Source organism: Ahaetulla prasina, chromosome 10 (genome assembly GCF_028640845.1).
Source record: "Ahaetulla prasina isolate Xishuangbanna chromosome 10, ASM2864084v1, whole genome shotgun sequence".
Classification (NCBI taxonomy): Eukaryota; Metazoa; Chordata; class Lepidosauria; order Squamata; family Colubridae; genus Ahaetulla; species Ahaetulla prasina.
The window spans coordinates 4,342,135-4,360,401 of NC_080548.1; the positions used below are offsets into that span (position 1 = coordinate 4,342,135).

At 42.2% G+C, this 18,267-nt stretch overlaps 1 protein-coding gene across 5 annotated transcripts in view; it reads left to right on the top strand.

Moving 5' to 3' along the window:
* Positions 1-18,267, top strand: part of LOC131204184 (AFG2-interacting ribosome maturation factor-like) — a 41,620-nt gene that overhangs the window by 2,302 nt on the left and 21,051 nt on the right. The window lies entirely within an intron of this gene.

Consider the following 18,267-nt stretch of genomic DNA (forward strand, 5'->3'; position numbering starts at 1 on the left):
TCCTACTCCTTCTCTATTTCTCCTTCCTTTCTCCCCCTCCTCCTTTCTTCCTCCCTATCTTACCTTCTCTCCTACTCTTATTTCCCCTCCCTTTTTTCCTCCCCTCTTCCCTTTCTTTTCTTCTCTCTCCCCTTCTCCCTTTCTTCCGTTTCTCTACTCTTTCTTATCTCTCTGTATTGCTGTATTCATTTTCAATTCAGTATTTTTCACAGACAACCCCGGTTTTTCTTCCATTGATTGAGTATATTTCTCAGAATTCCCTTCATAAATTTTTAATTATTAACAATGTATTTCAACTTATTCCATTTTTACCTTACAACCTTTTAGTTAGTTCAACCTTCCACCTCTTATTTTCTTTAAATTCTTACTCCCACGTCAATAATTTTTCTCTTTTATTAGCATACATCATTTACTAACATTTCAATTTTGTTCAATTTTATATCTCACTTTCAATTATTTGAAAGATTTTCACCTATAAACCATTCTATCTTTCATATTTCATCTGCTGGTCTTGGAAAGAATAAAAGGTGTTTTTTTTAATTATTTACATTTATATCCCACCCTTCTCCGAAGACTCAGGGCGGCTTACAGTGTGTTGTTTTCACACAAGGCTGAATTCTACTAGCTTCTGTTTTGGAGTCTATTCTTAATATAAACAATGAACGGCTAAGATGAGCTTCAGGCTTGATAGATGTCTTTTAAAGTCAGAATGAGAAAAATATAAAATATAATTTATACACCCACCTTTTGAAATAGAAAGTTCTAGCAATTCATTTGCTAACTTTTCAGTTTTATATCTTAATTTCAATTAATTTCTTTGTTCTTCTCCAATATTTAAAACATATTTCTTTACCATCCACTATTGTTCTCTACAATCCATAGATCCTCAGACAACAAAACATATAACCCATTTTATCTTTCACATTTCATCTACTTCTCCATTTTACATTAAACAGTATATTCCTTCTTTTTTGCTTCTTACGTACACTTCATTTCATCCTTGCTTACTTCCCTTTTACAATAATCTATATATTTCTTCTAAGTTACTTCTTACATACGGTTTCTACTACTAATATCCTTCCCTTAAATCAACCTATTGATTTTTTAATTTCCTTTCTGCTATCCATTTTTCTTCCCCTTTTAACTATTTTCTTTCAGTCTCTCCAAAATTCCATTTCTTAATGTTTTCCTCCCTTTTTCTCATTCTCTTATCATCTTTTTCTTGTATCTTGCTTTCTGCCTCCTTTCTCTAATTTTTACTCTTTTAGTTTCCCCCCTCAATGTTTTCCCATTTCCTTCTCCTCTCTCCTTTTTTGAGATACTTCCCCATATCCATTTTTATTCTGTCACTGTCAATCCCAGTGTAATCATCTATGTTTTTTATCTTCAATTATTTCCTTTTCAACATTAAATTTTTGCTCCTCTTGCTTCTCACTCATATTTTTTCCTTTTTTTTTTTACGTTCTAACCATTCTTCCGCTTCTTTATTTCCCTTAAACGATTCTCGCACCTTTTGAAACATCTCCCTTAATTCTTCATACTCATGCTCCCAACTCTCCATGTTAATCAATTTAAAGAGAAAGGATTTTTGGATATATTATTTTAGCTTATGTATAATTCAAATTCAAGTCCATATTCAAGTCAAGATTTTAACATAATTTACAAATTCTGTGACAACAATTTAGAGACTCTAATTATCAACTGCAAACCTTACTATTCGCCTCGTGAATTTTCCTCATTTCTTCTAATTGCTGTTTATGTCCCACCACAAGCCTGTGTAAACGAGGCATTACGAACTCTAGCTGACCAAATCATGGAGGCTGAAGCCAAACACCCTGATTCACTGGCCATTGTTTTGGGAGATCTAAACAAGGCAAACTTAAGGAAAGAACTACCAAAATACTTTCAGCATGTCAATTGTCCCACCAGAGGCAAGAATACTCTAGACCACTGCTACACAACACTAAAAGATGCCTATCGGTCTTTACCACGTGCAGCTGTAGGACACTCTGATCATTGCATGATTCACCTTGTACCTGCTTACAGGCAAAGACTTAAAGCCATAAAACCAATAATTAAATCAGTGAAAACCTGGACGGAGGAATCAGAATTAAAGCTACAGGCATGTTTTGACTGCACTGATTGGAATATTTTAAAGATACCTCTGCAGACCTGGATGAACTCACAGATACTGTAACATCATATGTCAGCTTCTGTGAAGACCTATGTGTACCTACAAGGAACTTGCGAATACACAGTAATAACAAACCTTGGTTTACACCTAAACTTAAGCAGCTACGACATTCCAAAGAGGAAGCCTACAGAAAAGGTGATAAAATGCTGTACAATCAGGCCAGAAATGCACTAACAAGGGAGATAAGAGCAGCAAAAAGAAGCTACTCTGAAAAGCTAAAGAATCAATTTTCAGCAAATGAACCAGCAAACATGTGGAAAACTCTTAAAAATATCACCGGCTATGGCAAACCTCCTTCCCAGGCTGAAGGTAATCAACAACTGGCAGATGACCTGAATGAGTTTTACTGCAGGTTTGAAAGGAAACTACAGCCACCTATCTCCACAACCCCATCTCAGACACACCAACAACAGCCAAGCCTCCTACAACTGACCCCATTTCATTGGGTTCACAACCCTAGTGATCACAGAAAAGGAAGTGCAGGACCTATTTCACAGACAAAAGCCAGGAAAAGCTCCAGGCCCAGACAAGATAACTCCTTCTTGCTTTAAAGTCTGTGCTGACCAATTGGCCCCCATCTTCACCCATATTTTCAATAAATCACTAGAGATGTGCTATGTTCCTTCTTGCTTCAAACGCCTACCATCATCCCAGTGCCAAGAAGCCCACCATCAAGGAACTGAATGACTACAGACCAGTTGCTCTAACATCTGTAGTCATGAAAACCTTTTGAAAGGCTAGTGCTTTCCTACCTGAAAACCATCACGAATCCGCTGTTAGACCCCTTGCAATTTGCATACCGAGCAAATAGATCAACAGATGATGCTGTTAATATGGCTCTGCACTACATCCTACAACATCTTGAGTCTCCAAAGACCTATGCAAGGGTCCTTTTTGGTGACTTTAGTTCAGCATTCAATACCATCATTCCAGACATTCTTCTAACTAAGCTAAACCAGCTACAGGTACCGGAACAGACTTGTAAGTGGATCACAAGCTTCCTAACAAACAGGAAGCAGCAGGTGAAGCTAAGCAAGATCACATCAAATACCTGTACAATTAGCACAGGGCCCCCCCAAGGCTGTGTGCTCTCCCCACTTCTCTTCTCTCTGTATACCAATGACTGCATCTCCAATGATCCATTTGTTAAGCTACTGAAGTTCGCAGATGACACAACAGTGATTGGTCTCATTCGAGACAATGACGAATCCGCATATAGACGAGAGGTCGAACGACTAGCCTTGTGGTGCAACCAAAACAATCTGGAACTGAACACACTCAAAACCGTAGAAATGGTGGTAGACTTTAGGAAAACCCTTCCATACTTCCACCTCTTTCTGTTTTGGAGTCTATTCTTAATATAAACAATGAACGGCTAAGATGAGCTTCAGGCTTGATAGATGTCTTTTAAAGTCAGAATGAGAAAAATATAAAATATAATTTATACACCCACCTTTTGAAACATCTCCTTAATTCTTCATACTCATGCTCCCAACTCTCCATGTTATCAATTTAAAGAGAAAGGATTTTGAATTTATTATTTTTAATTTCCTTTCTGCTATCCATTTTTATTCTGTCACTGTCAATCCCAGTGTAATCATCTATGTTTTTATCTTCAATTATTTCCTTTTCAACATTAAATTCTTGCTCCTCTTGCTTCTCACTCATATTTTTCCTTTTTTACATTCTAACCATTCTTCCGCTTCTTTATTTCCTTAAACGATTCTCGCACCTTTTGAAATAGAAAGTTCTAGCAATTCATTTGCTAACTTTTCAGTTTTATATCTTAATTTCAATTAATTTCTTTGTTCTTCTCCAATATTTAAAACATATTTCTTTACCATCCACTATTGTTCTCTCCAATCCATAGATCCTCAGACAACAAAACATATAACCCATTTTATCTTTCACATTTCATCTACTTCTCCATTTTACATTAAACAGTATATTCCTTCTTTTTTGCTTCTTACATACACTTCATTTCATCCTTGCTTACTTCCTTTTACAATAATCTATATATTTCTTCTAATTGCTGTTTATGTCCCACCACAAGCCTGTGTAAACGAGGCATTACGAACTCTAGCTGACCAAATCATGGAGGCTGAAGCCAAACACCCTGATTCACTGGCCATTGTTTTGGGAGATCTAAACAAGGCAAACTTAAGGAAAGAACTACCAAAATACTTTCAGCATGTCAATTGTTAATCCACAAAGATAATTACTTCCTCTTCTTCAATTAAATCCTTTTGTTGTTAAAGAATGCTTTTCCTCAGTTTTCTTTTCTTTTATGTACACTGAGAGCATATGCACCAAGACAAATTCCTTGTGTGTCCAATCACACTTGGCCAATAAAATTCTATTCTATTCTATTATATTCTATTCTATTCTATTCTATTCTATATAATGTCTCTTTTTTCTTTTTTCTTTCCAAATAATGTCCAATTCAAATGTTCATTTAAACCATTCCAGTAAGTCTTTATTCTTTCCACTTCTTTTTGAAATCATGCTCCAGCTGTTTAAACAAATACTCCTCCAGTAATTTCCCACAATGGTCTAAGTAATGCAATGCTTTCTTTCCACCAGCCGATGTCTCTCTCCAATTCACAAATCCCCCCCCCCCCCCGGTCAATTGTCAATTGTTAATCCACAAAGAAAATTACTTCCTCTTCTTCAATTAAATCCTTTTGCTGTTAAAGAATGCTTTTCCTCAGTTTTCTTTTTCTTTTATTATTTTTAATTTTTTCCAAATCCAATTTTAAATCCAGATGGAAAGTTTTCCTTTTAGGGCTTTGATCTTAAAGTTCCTCTTTGTTTTTTGTTTTCCTTCACTTTGAATTCCCACGTGCCAATTAGCCACTAATTTTGGGTTGGGACTTCTTTCAAGCTTTAAATATGTTTTCTTCTTACCTGTGAGTTGGCCGATCACTCACCCGGTAACAGTACTCTGTTCAATCACCACTCCTGCTCAAATCTTAGCCCAGTTGCCCTAGCTTGTAGCAGCTGTTTCAATGGCCGCTGCCCCCCGCCACTGGGTCAAAGAGCTGCCTCTGACCTTTCAAGGAACTTACCTGTTCCTCTTGGTCTCCTGAGACGCCTCTCTCCCCTGTCCTCCAAGACGGTTCCAGTCCGAAGACACCCCCCCCCCACAGCAGTTTGTCTGGTTGAGTTATCGCAAAGCTCATTGGAGCTTCACTATTTCCCAACCAGTACTGCTGCGATGCTTCCGGTTTCTTGACAATCAGGTTTTCTTACTGTTCAGATTGGAGATGTGCGGTTTTTGTGCCTTAAAGCAGTTAACCCACTTTAAGGGCACTCTTACACTTTCTCATGAAGAAGAGAAGCAAACTTGGGAAATTCCTAAGGGGAGGCGTCTCTTTCCTTAGCTTTAAAAAAAATAGGTAAGTTCCTTCGTAGACCCCAGATCCGGAAAACATTGGAGAAACTGGCTTCCAACATAATTTGACCATTTTATGACTTATAGGTAATAAAAGTAAGAAAAATCTTTTTCTTCTGGAAGCTAGCTCATGGGTCTTGTAGTTGCCTCGCTCTTCATTCACAGTTCTTAGAAATGCCTTGAGAACGGCTCAAGTACTTTTACCCCCTGTTTTTTCTTTACGGCATTTCCTTTTTTATGAAAAGTAGTTTAAGTAGCTGCCTAAACCTAAAAGTGGCATTGTTTTGAGGTGGTATGCCAGCGGCTACCCAATACTGATGTAGAGGCTGCTGCTTGAAGCACATAGAAAAGTTCAGTATGCCTGATGTATCAGTGGCTGAATTAAGAAGCTTTGAGTCTTGTTTCTTATGTTGGCAGTTCCCTGTCCTTGGCTCTGGCTGCTTTTTCATAGAAGTTGGAAGGCCCGTCTGTTCCACCCCTCCATTAACAGGAATCCAGTTAGAGCATGCCAGACCATTTGCTGCCCAGCAGTGCATCCAGTGCCGTGGGAGGTTGGTTGCACTATTTCATGTTTTTACAATGAGTAGGATTTTTTCCCCCTCGCTTTCATGGCTGTTCCTTAAATCCTTTACTCTGCATGATAAATTATCTTGACTTGCTTCAGAGTAACTTCCTTTAGGTATGTGAAGAATTCATTTCTCCTCAGACTTTTCCAGGCTAAACATCTTATAGGTTTTAGTTTCTAGTGCTTGATCATCTTGGTTGCCATTCTCTTAATCTGTTCCAATTTCTCTGCATCTGTAAGATCCTGCCTCTCCCTCCTGTTCAAGAAAGCATGGACTCTTGAAACTTTAGCATTTCAAAAGGAAACTTTTATTGAAAGGAAGTGAATGCAAGACCATGTAAAGCAGGGTCTGAGTTCCCCCCAGGCAATTCCATTAGGATAAAGTGGTTAGAAACCCCTCCTCTCAGTTTGATGTTGAATGAGCCAATCCACAGGTGCGAAGATGGTGGAAACGGTGGTCCTGAGAAAGAGATTCCCATGCGCTGCTTCTGTGAGGTTCCCAAACAGAGAAAACAGATGGCCTTCCCCCTTGTACATCCCGTATGGTAAATCAAAGCACAGGGCGGAATAGGTGACAGGTTAAAAGGTATAAACTAGGGAATTACAGGATACATAGGAAAACAGGATGAGAGCAATAAGCGAGTAAAAGAATCGCCTCCCCACTTGAATGACAGTATCACGATAGAGATCTGACAGCATCCCTCAGTGTCCCAAACTGGACTAGTGCCAAAGAGGGTGGAATGCTTCCGCTTCCGAAATTCCATTTCAATTGATGTACCTAATGCTTTTTTGGTCTTGGTAGCCATGTTGTACCACTGGTTGATGCTTGGTAAACTACTGAATGAGTAGCTGTTCTGAAATCTTTTTTTTAAAAAAGTGCCGTTATGAAGCCAGATATTCTCCCATTTCATGACTATGGGTTTGATTTATTTGCTAAGTGAACAAATTTGAATCTGCTGTGCTAAATTTCATCTTGTTATTTTCAGCCTATATTTCCAACCTATTGACATCAGTGAGGATTTTATTTTTGGTTTTTAGGGTGTTACCCCAAGTGTGTATGCCTGTTATCATCAGCAAATCTGATGAGCATTGTCAAATAATGAAGATATTGAAGAATGGAGGATTCAGGACTTCATAGCACTTCTCTTGATGCCTTCAATGTGATGAAGAACTATTGAGAAATCCTCCAACATACTTTTTGAGTTAGCTGTGAATCCCTTGTTATGACATCAATCCAAGCTTAACTAGATCATGAAGCAACATTCAGGATGTGCTCTGTCAAAACTAGTCAAGATAGGATTTATTTTTACCAATCCCACGGCTGAAGATGGACATAATTGTGTGTCTTTACAAAGCCACAATAATCACCGTAGCACACTGGCTCTGAAACTTATGCATGCAGCATTTCCATAACCACTACTAAGGGGGGTCCCTGATCAAAGAATGAGAGTTAGGCACAGTGCAGAAGTGGGTTCCTCCATTGGGAATTCAGGAGGTTGGACTACATCAAGGCTGTCAAATTCCTGGCGTCACGCTCTGGCCAGGCACACGCCTGATTTAGCGAAGCGGGAAAAAGTCCTGATAAAGTTTGGCAGGATTTGTTCTTGATATATCTGCATACATTGGTGGTTATTGACATATTGTTTTTAAGGGTTTTATAAACTGATCTCTTGGATTTGCTCACAAATCTTACCCAGACTTATTAAATCATTGAAGCAGAAGTGCAGGGGTTAACTGCCTGGACCTGCCTCTTGTATGTTAACATATAATTCTCCTGGTCTTGGCTGCAGTGAAGATGACTTGCAGATAATTGACAGAGCTTTAGTTTAAACCCAGGGCCGGAGCGAGGGGGGCCTCTGTTGTTTAGGGGCATTTTAGAATACAGCCTGATGCTTAAGTTGTCCTGTTTCACTCATCTTGCAATACAGGCCACTCCTGAGGACATTCCAGGAGCATGGGGGAGACAAAGGCTTTGAACCCAGGTTCATGAGCTACTCAACTTCAGTTGGTCCAGTAAGCCTCTGGGAACACCCCCTCCAGAGCATTAGCAGCTCTGCCTCTGGCCATTTTACTGTAACTATATCAGCCTAATTCTTTGTGGGAGATAGCAATAGCACTTAAGATATATACCACCCCATAGTGTTTAAGCACACACTGGGCTGTTTACAGTGTCGGCTCAGAAGGATGGAAGTCTGAGTCAACCTTGACCCCCCCATCGGGATCAAACTCCAGACTGAGCAGCATTTGTCTGCATCCTAACCACTACACCATCAGGGCTCTTAAGAGACAGAAATAGTAACCTCAGAAAAAACTCAATATATACCTTCCCGGATTGATACCGTCTTTTGTAATAAAAAAAAAATAAACCAAAGAGGTATGTCCCTCAAAATTTTTAAAGGAATGGAACAGTTTTGTGGAAAATTCCACCCAAAGTATTTGAGTAAACAGAAGGTCGAGAAGGGTCCAAACTAGTCTAATGAATATATTAAATCTCCCATAGATTCCATTTAACCATTCATATAACGTCAATCAGATAAATTTTTGTGCTGTTTTAGGAGGGTTTGGTTGTTTCCATGCTTTTTAATTCATCAGTTTTAGAGAAGCTTTTGGGCCTATTGTGCTTCTTATGAGTGTGTGCCCATGATTAAATCTCAGCTAATATATACAGAGGTGACATCAGGCCCCCAAACTTAAGAATCATTATTCTTGCAAGCTGAGTTCTTCATTGTTTAATGCCAATTGATTGCCAGACTGAGCATTCTACTACCTGCTTCTGTGATATATTTGGTGAACTGTTGTCTACACCCACTTTCTCTCACATGTAATATTCAGGCTGAGTTTCCTCTTCCTCATCTGAAATGCATCCTCTCCTGGGAATCCACCTCCTTATTACAAGTATTTCTCACCTTACACCTATTCGTTTACTGACCATTTAAAGTTATAACAGCACTGAAAAAGGTGACTTATGGCTGTTTTTCACACCACCATTGTAGCATCTCTGTGGTCAACATTCAGATGCTTGGCAATTGACTCATTTTTATGATGGTTGCAGTGTCTGTCCCAAGGGCATGTGATCACTTTTTGCAACCTGACAAGGTCAATGCGGAAGCCAGATTCACTTTACATGTTACTAACATAACAACTGCAGTTATTCACTTAACAGCTGTAGCAAGAAAGGCGATCAAATGGGGCAAAATTCAATTAACAACTGTCTTGCTTAATAGAAATTAAGGGGTCAATTGTCGTCATAAGATGAGAGCTACCTGTACATTCCATCACAGGCACTTTCATCCAAGTAAAATTATGACATTTTTTTTGTGTCTTTGAATTTATTTATTTATTTATTTTGTCACAACAGTATATATAAGCATAAGCATGAAAGTAACTATATAATATATAAGTATATATATAAGCATAAGTATGTAATAACTGTGAAACAAGAAACCTTTTCATCAAGTGTGGCTCAATTCAAAATCCTCAAGAATTTCAGGGGATTTATGTAGAATATTTCATATACTTTTACATAATAAAACCAGTCCCAGAATGACTACGTAGCTGTACATAGTGCTTGAGCAGATGTTATGCATGCCTTTATTTTTACTGGGGCGGGATTGTTGCATAGGAATGAGTGCTTGTAATGAAATATATAAAATACCGTAAGAGTCTTTAGATGTCTAATTTTCTGTATAAATGTGACTTGCCATGGTTGCATCCAAGTAGGTATTCTTTTTTTTAAAATATTTTTATTTTTTAACAACAAACAAACAAAACTCATCAAATCAATTACAGTGTGGGGTGTTTACATATCTTCTTGTGCAGTTTCAAAATAAACATCTCTTTCATACATCTGTCTTACATTGTCCAGGTCTGTTACTCAATCAATTTTTAATTAAATAGTAGTATTTTTTCTGATAACATTATTCATTCCATTCTCCTAAATTCGATTAATTCAAATTACTTCTTCTTGATCTTTTTAAAAAAATCTTTTCTAACATATCTTTCTTTCTAACCAGTGATAAAATAGATCCCATATTTTATAATATTGCTTCTTGTTCTCTAATTTCCAATGTCAATTTGCTCATCTGCACATTCCATCATCTTTCTAATAATTTCATCTTGCGAAGGTAATTTCTCATTTTTCCAATTTTTAGCAAACACAATCCTGGCTGCTGTAATAATATTCACAATCAAATATTTTAAATCTCTAGTATATATTTCAGGTATAATTCTCAACAAGAAAACTTCTGGCTTAAAGTCTATATGTTTTTTGATCATTTTCTCCGACCATGTGTGTATTTTAGTCCAATATCTTTTTCGCTTCAACGCATGTCCACCACATATGGTAATATGATCCAGGTATCTGATGACACTTCCAACATTTTTTGGATTTATCCTTGAACATTCTAGCAATTCTTGTCGGGAGTAAATGCCACCTGTAAAACATCTTATACAAATTCTCTTTATATGCTGTAGACATTGTCATTTTATAGTTATACATCCATAATTTCTGCACAAGTAGGTATTCTTAACAGTTGCATCGATACTATTTTGGAGAATGTATGTTAACATTTGCATATTTATCAGAAATAATCTTTATACCCAATCTAAGTCAGTTTCCTGTCTTTTATTATGATTATGCGAAAATCCAGCTATGATGAAGATGGTGATATTATCCATTCAGTTGTGTCTAAGTCTTGGCGATTGTATAAGCCAGTCTCTCCCCATCTTCCAATCTTGCTCTAATTTTCCTAATGCTCTGGCTGATGTCAGCTTTCTAGCTATGAAAGAGAAAGCTGAGAGTGCCCAGTGGGTAGGTGGCTGCTGGAGGCTTGTCTTCCTGCAGTAGTGGCGGAAGCAGATGGAGGCAGAGGCAGGGGCGGAAGGCAGGCAATCACAACGCGTTGCGTGGCAAGCCACGATACGCAAAGACGACCCTCGTGCAGCTACCCCCCACTCCCCAGCTCTGGGTCACCAACTCTCGGTTTCCCCGTGGCCCACACAGCGTGTCTGGTTGGCTTGCCTGTGATCAAGGATCCGGTAGACCTGTACACTGTTGCCAGGAATATCTGCACACCAATCAGGCATGGGCTCAGGTGACACTGAGACTCCTGAAAGCCTATGCTGGCTTGATCCGGCGATTCTGTCCCCTTTGTGCCTTTTAGGTAGACTGGGATGGACCGGCTGACCATTTTGGCCTCTTAGAAATGACCTGCTACAACTGCCAGGAGGACACGTCTCCATGTGGCAGTTGGGTCAGGGTTCAGTCTGATTTGTGGGTCAGTGGTGTTGCAGCTGGGTCAGAGGCAGGGGGCGCAAGGTGTGGGTCAGATACTAGGTTTTCAGTGGTATTGGGAGGATGTGAGTTTCTCTCTGGGTAGTCTCATGGTGGGACCCTTTTAATCAACTAGAGGTGCTTCTTTATGGCTTCTTGTGAGCGACCTAGGAAGTGGGAGATCAGGAGTATGTAGAGCATTTTCTTCATTTCCTTCTCCCAGAGCTGTTCGGCGTGTCGCTGCAGGGCCTTGTCATCCTCCAGGGTCCACATCAGGTACTTTGTGGGTAGGGCAGCTACATGCTTGGCATTCACTTCTGCCGGGCGGCAGTGCGATTGGTGCATGCCGAGGCCCCATTTGGTATTGAATTGGAGACCACAGTAGCATGGGAAGCTGGGATGTTCCGAAGTGTTTGCAAAGCTTGTGTCATTAGCACTTCTATCTGTATTGCCAGAGTCCGAAAGCCCAGGGGGACCAGGACCCTTTTTCTTCGTCATTTCTGTAACCAGCAGCATACACTCCTCAAGGTGGTTAGCCTAGTAGAAGGGTGGCTTGGATCTTAGCTCCAGTATGGGAGGTTTAAAGACTCCTCCCTTACCTTCCCCAATGGTCGCCATGTGGAGGCGCCCTGTAACTAGGCCCTTTTAAGACCAACTTTCAATCTTGCAGCATTTGAATGTGTACAGTCTAAATTAAAAGAACAATTTTTTGGTAAAGCAAATTAGAAATCAGTCTCAGGAGCATATAAAGAGATTGTATAATGTGTTACTTGAAATAGATTCTGAAAGGGACTTGGTAAAGGACTGTATGATAAAGTGGGCACAAAATTTTCAGGAGCCAATATTATTGGAAACGTGGGAAAAAATTTGGGTTAGAAATGTTAAATTCACGCAGGCACAGAATCTGAGGGAAAATTTTTATAAAATGTTTTATAGATGGCATCTAGATCCTAAAAAATTATCGTGTATGTATTGTTGGAAGAAATATCCATCTGGGTTCAGTTCCAAGTGGGGACAAAGACACTGGAAACATGGAGGCTGCTTGGAAAGATGGTTTAATGGTGGTCAGGATCACATGGCTTGAGATCCTGAACAGAAAAGGGCTGAGATCCTGTGTGCTCCCTGGTTTTATGCTTTTTCTGAGCTTTGAACTTTCTGGGGCACAGGAAGAGTATCCTGATTGGCTGTCAGACTCCCAGGGGGTGGGGATCTTAGCTAGCCTTGCTGGCTGATGTAACCTTCCCAGGTGCCATGTGGTGAAATGGGTAGAGGCTAATCCTATCATGTCCTGAGGGCCATGTCTTAATCCCATCACCCTGGAGCTGAAGGTCTTCTGTGTTGTAGATAAGATGTCTTTTGTCTTTCTGGGGCTATTAACAAAGGTGGGGGCCGCTTTCCAAGAGCATGTTTCTCCTTTTCTCATCCAGGAAGGTATAATATTCTGCTTTTTTAAATATTTCCTAGAATATGTCATTCTTCTAGGAGGGGGGTGGGTGCTAAATTCCTACAGTATCCAGATATGCAAGCAAAATGTTGGAGATGTAATTGTGATGACGCTACATATTTTCACATTTGGTGGACTTGTAAGGACATAAAGGCCTTTTGGCTAAAAATTTGGTGGATTTTACAAAATGTTTTGAAAAAGAAGATAAAGTTCCTGCCGCAATTTTTCTTGTTGGGAATTATTACGGATTGTACAGTAATTGAGACTAAATTGATTTTAAATCTAATAACTGCAGCAAGATTACTAATAGGACAATATTGGAAGAAAAAAGAAGTACCAACAATACAAGAATGGATATTGAAAGTTGCCAATTTGGCTGAGATGGCGAAGATATCAGCCTTTTTGAAAGACAATACGCAAGAAAGATACTTAAAGGAATGGAAAAAATGGATTGACTATATTCAACGAAGATATCAGACTAAGAGTTATCAGACTGTTTTTGAATGATTATGATGTATTATTTTGATTGCTGGGAAGTTAGGAATTGATGATTGTAGGGTATAATTAAGTTGGGACGAAAATTTTTAGCATATGTTTATTTTATTTTTAACTATACCTTGTGCTCGTTCTGGGAAGTCGGGGGGGGGGGAGGGGGGTTGCGAAGGGAGGGGGGAGGAGGGGGGGAAAGGGGGGGGAAAATTTTGTAAAACTTTTTGAATAAAAAAAAAAAGAACAATTTCACACGGCATCTCTAGTGCTCCATTATGCACAGAGGCTGAAATGGTGAGAGCAGAGACCAGAATTTAGCAAGCTGTGCTCTCCCCTTCTGGGTGAAGCAGACTTTCCTCCCTAATGGGCTGAGTACCACTATTATTAGAAAACAAGTTTCAAAGTGGGTGAAAACAAGCGGTTTATAACAATCTCAGTCCTCTCCTCTCCCTCCCTTTTCTGTAATCTCCGGGTTAGGAGCAGGCAAACAAACACACTCTAACGGGGTGTTTATGACATAGACCTACAGAGGAATGTGGGAAATGCTGCACAGCTTCCCACAATGGACAGAGGTACGCCTGTAATTCACACATCTATTTCCAATCAGAGAAGGGCCTTTACTTTATTGTGACATAACACCCTACCTTAAGCAGGCCTAGTTGGAAGATGCCCTGGGAGGGACAGGTGTAGAAGATTTCATCACTGAGGCTGTCCTGGAAGCAAGCATTCAGCAAGACATGTAACCAGTCAGCTAGTCTGCAGAATTCTTAGATGTAGGCAACTACGGGTCATCTGCCTTGCCTTATACCAGTGATAACTAACCTTTTTTTCCTCGGGTGCCAAAAACGCGCGTGCACACACCCATAATGCAATGCCCCTCATGCATGCCCTGCCCCCCTGCACAGGCGGATGCAACCTCCTGCCCCGCCTCACCCTCTGTGCATCCTCGCGTGACCCCCTCCACTCGGTGTCCTGTTTTAGGCCTAGCAGGCCTCCCTGAAGCCTCTGGAGGCTGGAAACTGCTCGTTTCCGGTATTTCCAGGAGGTCTGTTTTTCGCCCTCCACAGGCTTTCCTGGAACCTCTCCCGGCCTGTTTCCGGGCCCGTTTTTCACCCTCCCAGAGCCTCCACACGAGCCTTGTACTTAGTGGCATCCAAAATAGACCGCATGGAGAGTCCTGGGAAGGGCAGGACAGCATGGGCATATGCACTCGTCTAACACATGCACGGCAGAGACCTGAAAATCAGCTGACTGGTAGGAGGTGCATGCGCATGCGTAGTGAAGCTCACCTAGGGTGATGGCTCGTGTGCCCCCAGAAATGGCTATGCATATCACAGGTTCGCCATCATGGCCTTAACTGTAGATTTGAGTTTTATTCTGGCTTTTCTATCAACTAAAAGCCCCCTGAACCTCCTCTTCAGGGCCCATGAACTGGTTGAAATAGTGTAGCTCTGCTGCGTCATTGTCGTGGGGATCAATATCCACTCTGCCTCTTCTCCCTCCAGTGCCAAAGTCACGTATTGTACCTTGGCCGCTTCAGTCAGTAGGTCAGCGCCATATAGTCCACATATAGTCCACACCTGGGTTTGGAAGACTGCCAATTGCTTTGGGTCGCCATTAAACTTAACTCCCAGGGCAGGCAGGCTGTGTTCTCTCTTCTGTCAAGGAGCGACCCATACTGGTGGCAGGGGCTGAGCCAGCTGGACCATTGTTGGCTGTGATGCTGGTGCTGATAGACGCAGAATGGGACTGCCGCTGGTGCAGTGGTGGCTGCAGTTGTGCCATCACCCAACTGGACAGGTTCCAAGTGGAGGCAATGGTGCTTGGCCACTCTTAAGTCTGGAGTCTATTGGAGGCATCCCTCAGTAAGTCGATGCTTGTTCAAAGCTGATAGAATTTGGTTTGCCTCCCGTCATCCCACATTCTTCGACACACAGACGTCGTGGTCGGCTCTCTGAAGGTTTCTCTTCTCACTGGTACTTGAGCAAGCAGCAACCATTGGGGTTTTGGCTGGTCCTCAAGAGCCTCTGCTTCTTCCAGATCAGGTAGTCCCCACTGCTTCTAGTCCTCAACGCTGCTTAATATCCTCGTGCATGCGATTGTGTATTTGTGTACTAGACTAGACTGCAGATCCAGCTTAATGTCAGACTTGTTCCAGCTTGGGTATTTAGTAAAGAAAGACCCTGGACTTCATATTTGATTAATGTATACATTTATTAAAACCAAGTGGTTACAGCACAAGCAAAACTGAGTCATAGAACAATAGAACAGAACAAAGCCTTCTGTTCTGACCTAGGCTTCCTGAGACTGTAAAAAGCACACGATTAGTCCCACAAACCCTCTTTGTTGCTGGTGGCTGTGTTTACTGCGGCTGTGGCTTTCCCACGTGGGGCAGGGTGGAGGCAGTCCCAGTGAAAGGGAAGCCACACAGGCTGCAATGCTGGGTGTTATGTTCGGGAAGTAACGAGGCTGGAGACCCGGGTAGTGACAACAGCTCTTTAATATATGGTGAACCCAGCAACCTGGCTGGGGAAAAACCTCTCCTTATATACTGTTTAACCGGCGGCTTCAACCAATCAGCAACGTGCTTGTTTCCCGCCAAAACATTTAAAGATACATAACACTCCTCCCCTCCCAGAAAACACTTTACCTATATTTACATATTATTTACATGTTATTTTTCGACGTAGTCACGCAAATAACCTGGGCGTCTCCTGATTCTTTCGGACCTGCGCGGTTCAGTCCTTGGGAGAGGGTTGAGCTGGTCGGAGGGGCTGTTTGCTCCTCCCAGCTCTTTCTCTAGGCCATCCGGCCCTGGATTACTGCAGACTCTTTTTCTTGGCCATCCGCCTTGGATTACAGAGTTTTCCCTGCTGTTTCCAACGGGAACCTGATGGCGTCGCTGGACCTCCGGGACTCAGCTAAGTCTTGCGCCTCCCGGGTTATGGTCAGCTGTGGGTTCAAATAATGAGTGGTCATGATCTGTTTCATTTAGCTCGGGTTGTTCAGCTATTCGCTTTCTTATCTGATCTATGTGGCGCCTCCATACTCGGTTGTCTTTAACTCAACCAAGTATGATTTTGGACCGTTGCTTTTATGATTTGCCCTGCTAGCCAACTTGGGCCGTCCCCATAGTTGCGGCCCACACCGGTCGCCTATGCCCATTTCTCTAGTTTTTCCAGTTCCCCTTGTAACCCTCTGGTGTGTACTGGGATTTAAACGGTCAAGTGGGCACCGGAGCTTCCGTCCCATCAATAATTCGCTGGGCTTCTGCCTGTAGCAGTGCTTGGGGGTTCTGTGCTGAACGGCCAGAAGAAATCTATCTTTGTTTGCCAGTCGCCTGGCTTGAGTCTGGACAATGCCTCTTAGCGCTCGGACGGAACGCTCTGCAAGGCCATTCGGCGCAGGGGTGGAAAGGCGCAGAGAGGGCATGTCGGATGCCCTCATCTGCCAAGTATTCCTCAAACTGGGCTGCCGTGGAATTGCGGGCCGTTATCGGATACTAGCGTGTCAGGCAACCCGTGGGTTGCAAATAGGTGCCGAGGGCTGCGATTACTGCCTCGGCTGTCATGGATCTCATGAGAATGATTTCCAACCATTTAGAGAAAGCGCCGACTACCACTAGGAAGGTTTGGCCGTGGAAGGGCCAGCAAAATCAATGTGGATTCTCGACCAGGGCCCTTGGGGTTTTTCCCATTCCTGACTGGGGCTGTTGGGGTAGAGGTCTGACTCTGGCAAGCCTGGCATTTCCTACCCTCTCAGCAATTTCTGAGTCCATGAGTGGCCACCACACATAGCTTCTCGCTAGCCCTTCATCCTTACGATCCCTGGGTGACCTCGTGGAGGAGGTCCAATACCTTTCCTCAATTTCTCCGGGATCACCACTCGATCGCCCCCATAGCAGGCACCCCTTGAGCCGAGAGTTCCCACGCTTTTACAAATTCCTTAAACGCTCGCCCAGCGGGCCACCCTCTTGTACCCAACCAGTACAGTCCTCAAAGTAATGTCCCGGTATGATGCCCGAGCCACCTCCTTAGATGTGACTGGGCCAGAGTCCAAAGAGTCAATTAGCAGGATGGGCGCCCCGAGTGGGGTCTTCGATCGCCCCTGGTAGTGGGCATCTGCTTAGCGTCCGCATGCCCCACTTCTTTTCCTGGTCGATGCTGCAGCTTGTAGGAATAGCGCCAAGAAGATAGTCCATCGGGTCAATCGTGGCGAAAGTGCCACAGGCGTTGGGCGGTCGCCAGCCAGTATCCTAACAGCGGTCTATGGTCAGTAACAATTTCAAAGTCTCTACCAAAACGTATTCGTGAAACTTTTTACCCTGACACAATTGCTAGCGCTTCCTTATCCAACTGGCTATAGTTCCTCTGTTGAGGACATCGCTCTGGAGTAGAAGGCTATAGGGCTGTGCCGCTTTGAAGTCTGTGGCTGAGCACAGCCCCACCCCGTAAGGGAGGCATCGCAAACCAGCACTAATGGCAATGAGCTATGATACTGGATGAGCAGGCTATCGCCGAGAGTAGGTTTTTACTGCTTCAAAGCCCTAGCTTCCGACTTTCCCCAAGACCAAACAGTATTCTTTCCCAGAAGCTTATGCAGCGGCTCAGCAACGGTCGCTTTGTTTTTAAAAGACCGCAGAAAATTCACTAGCCCCAGGAATGCCTGTAGCTCTGTTTTGTTTTTGGGCGCTGGAGCCTTTCTGATTGCCTTGACCTTGCTCTCAGTGGGTGAATTCTCTTGTCTATTCTGTAGCCCAAGAATTCGACGGATTCTACCCCTATCTGGCATTTGTTCACTTTAACCTTTAGTCCGCTGACCGAAAATGCCCAGAACTTTTCTCAAACGCCCCCAATTCCTCTAAATTTTCGCTGATATCAATACATCATCAAGTAGGGACTACCCTGGG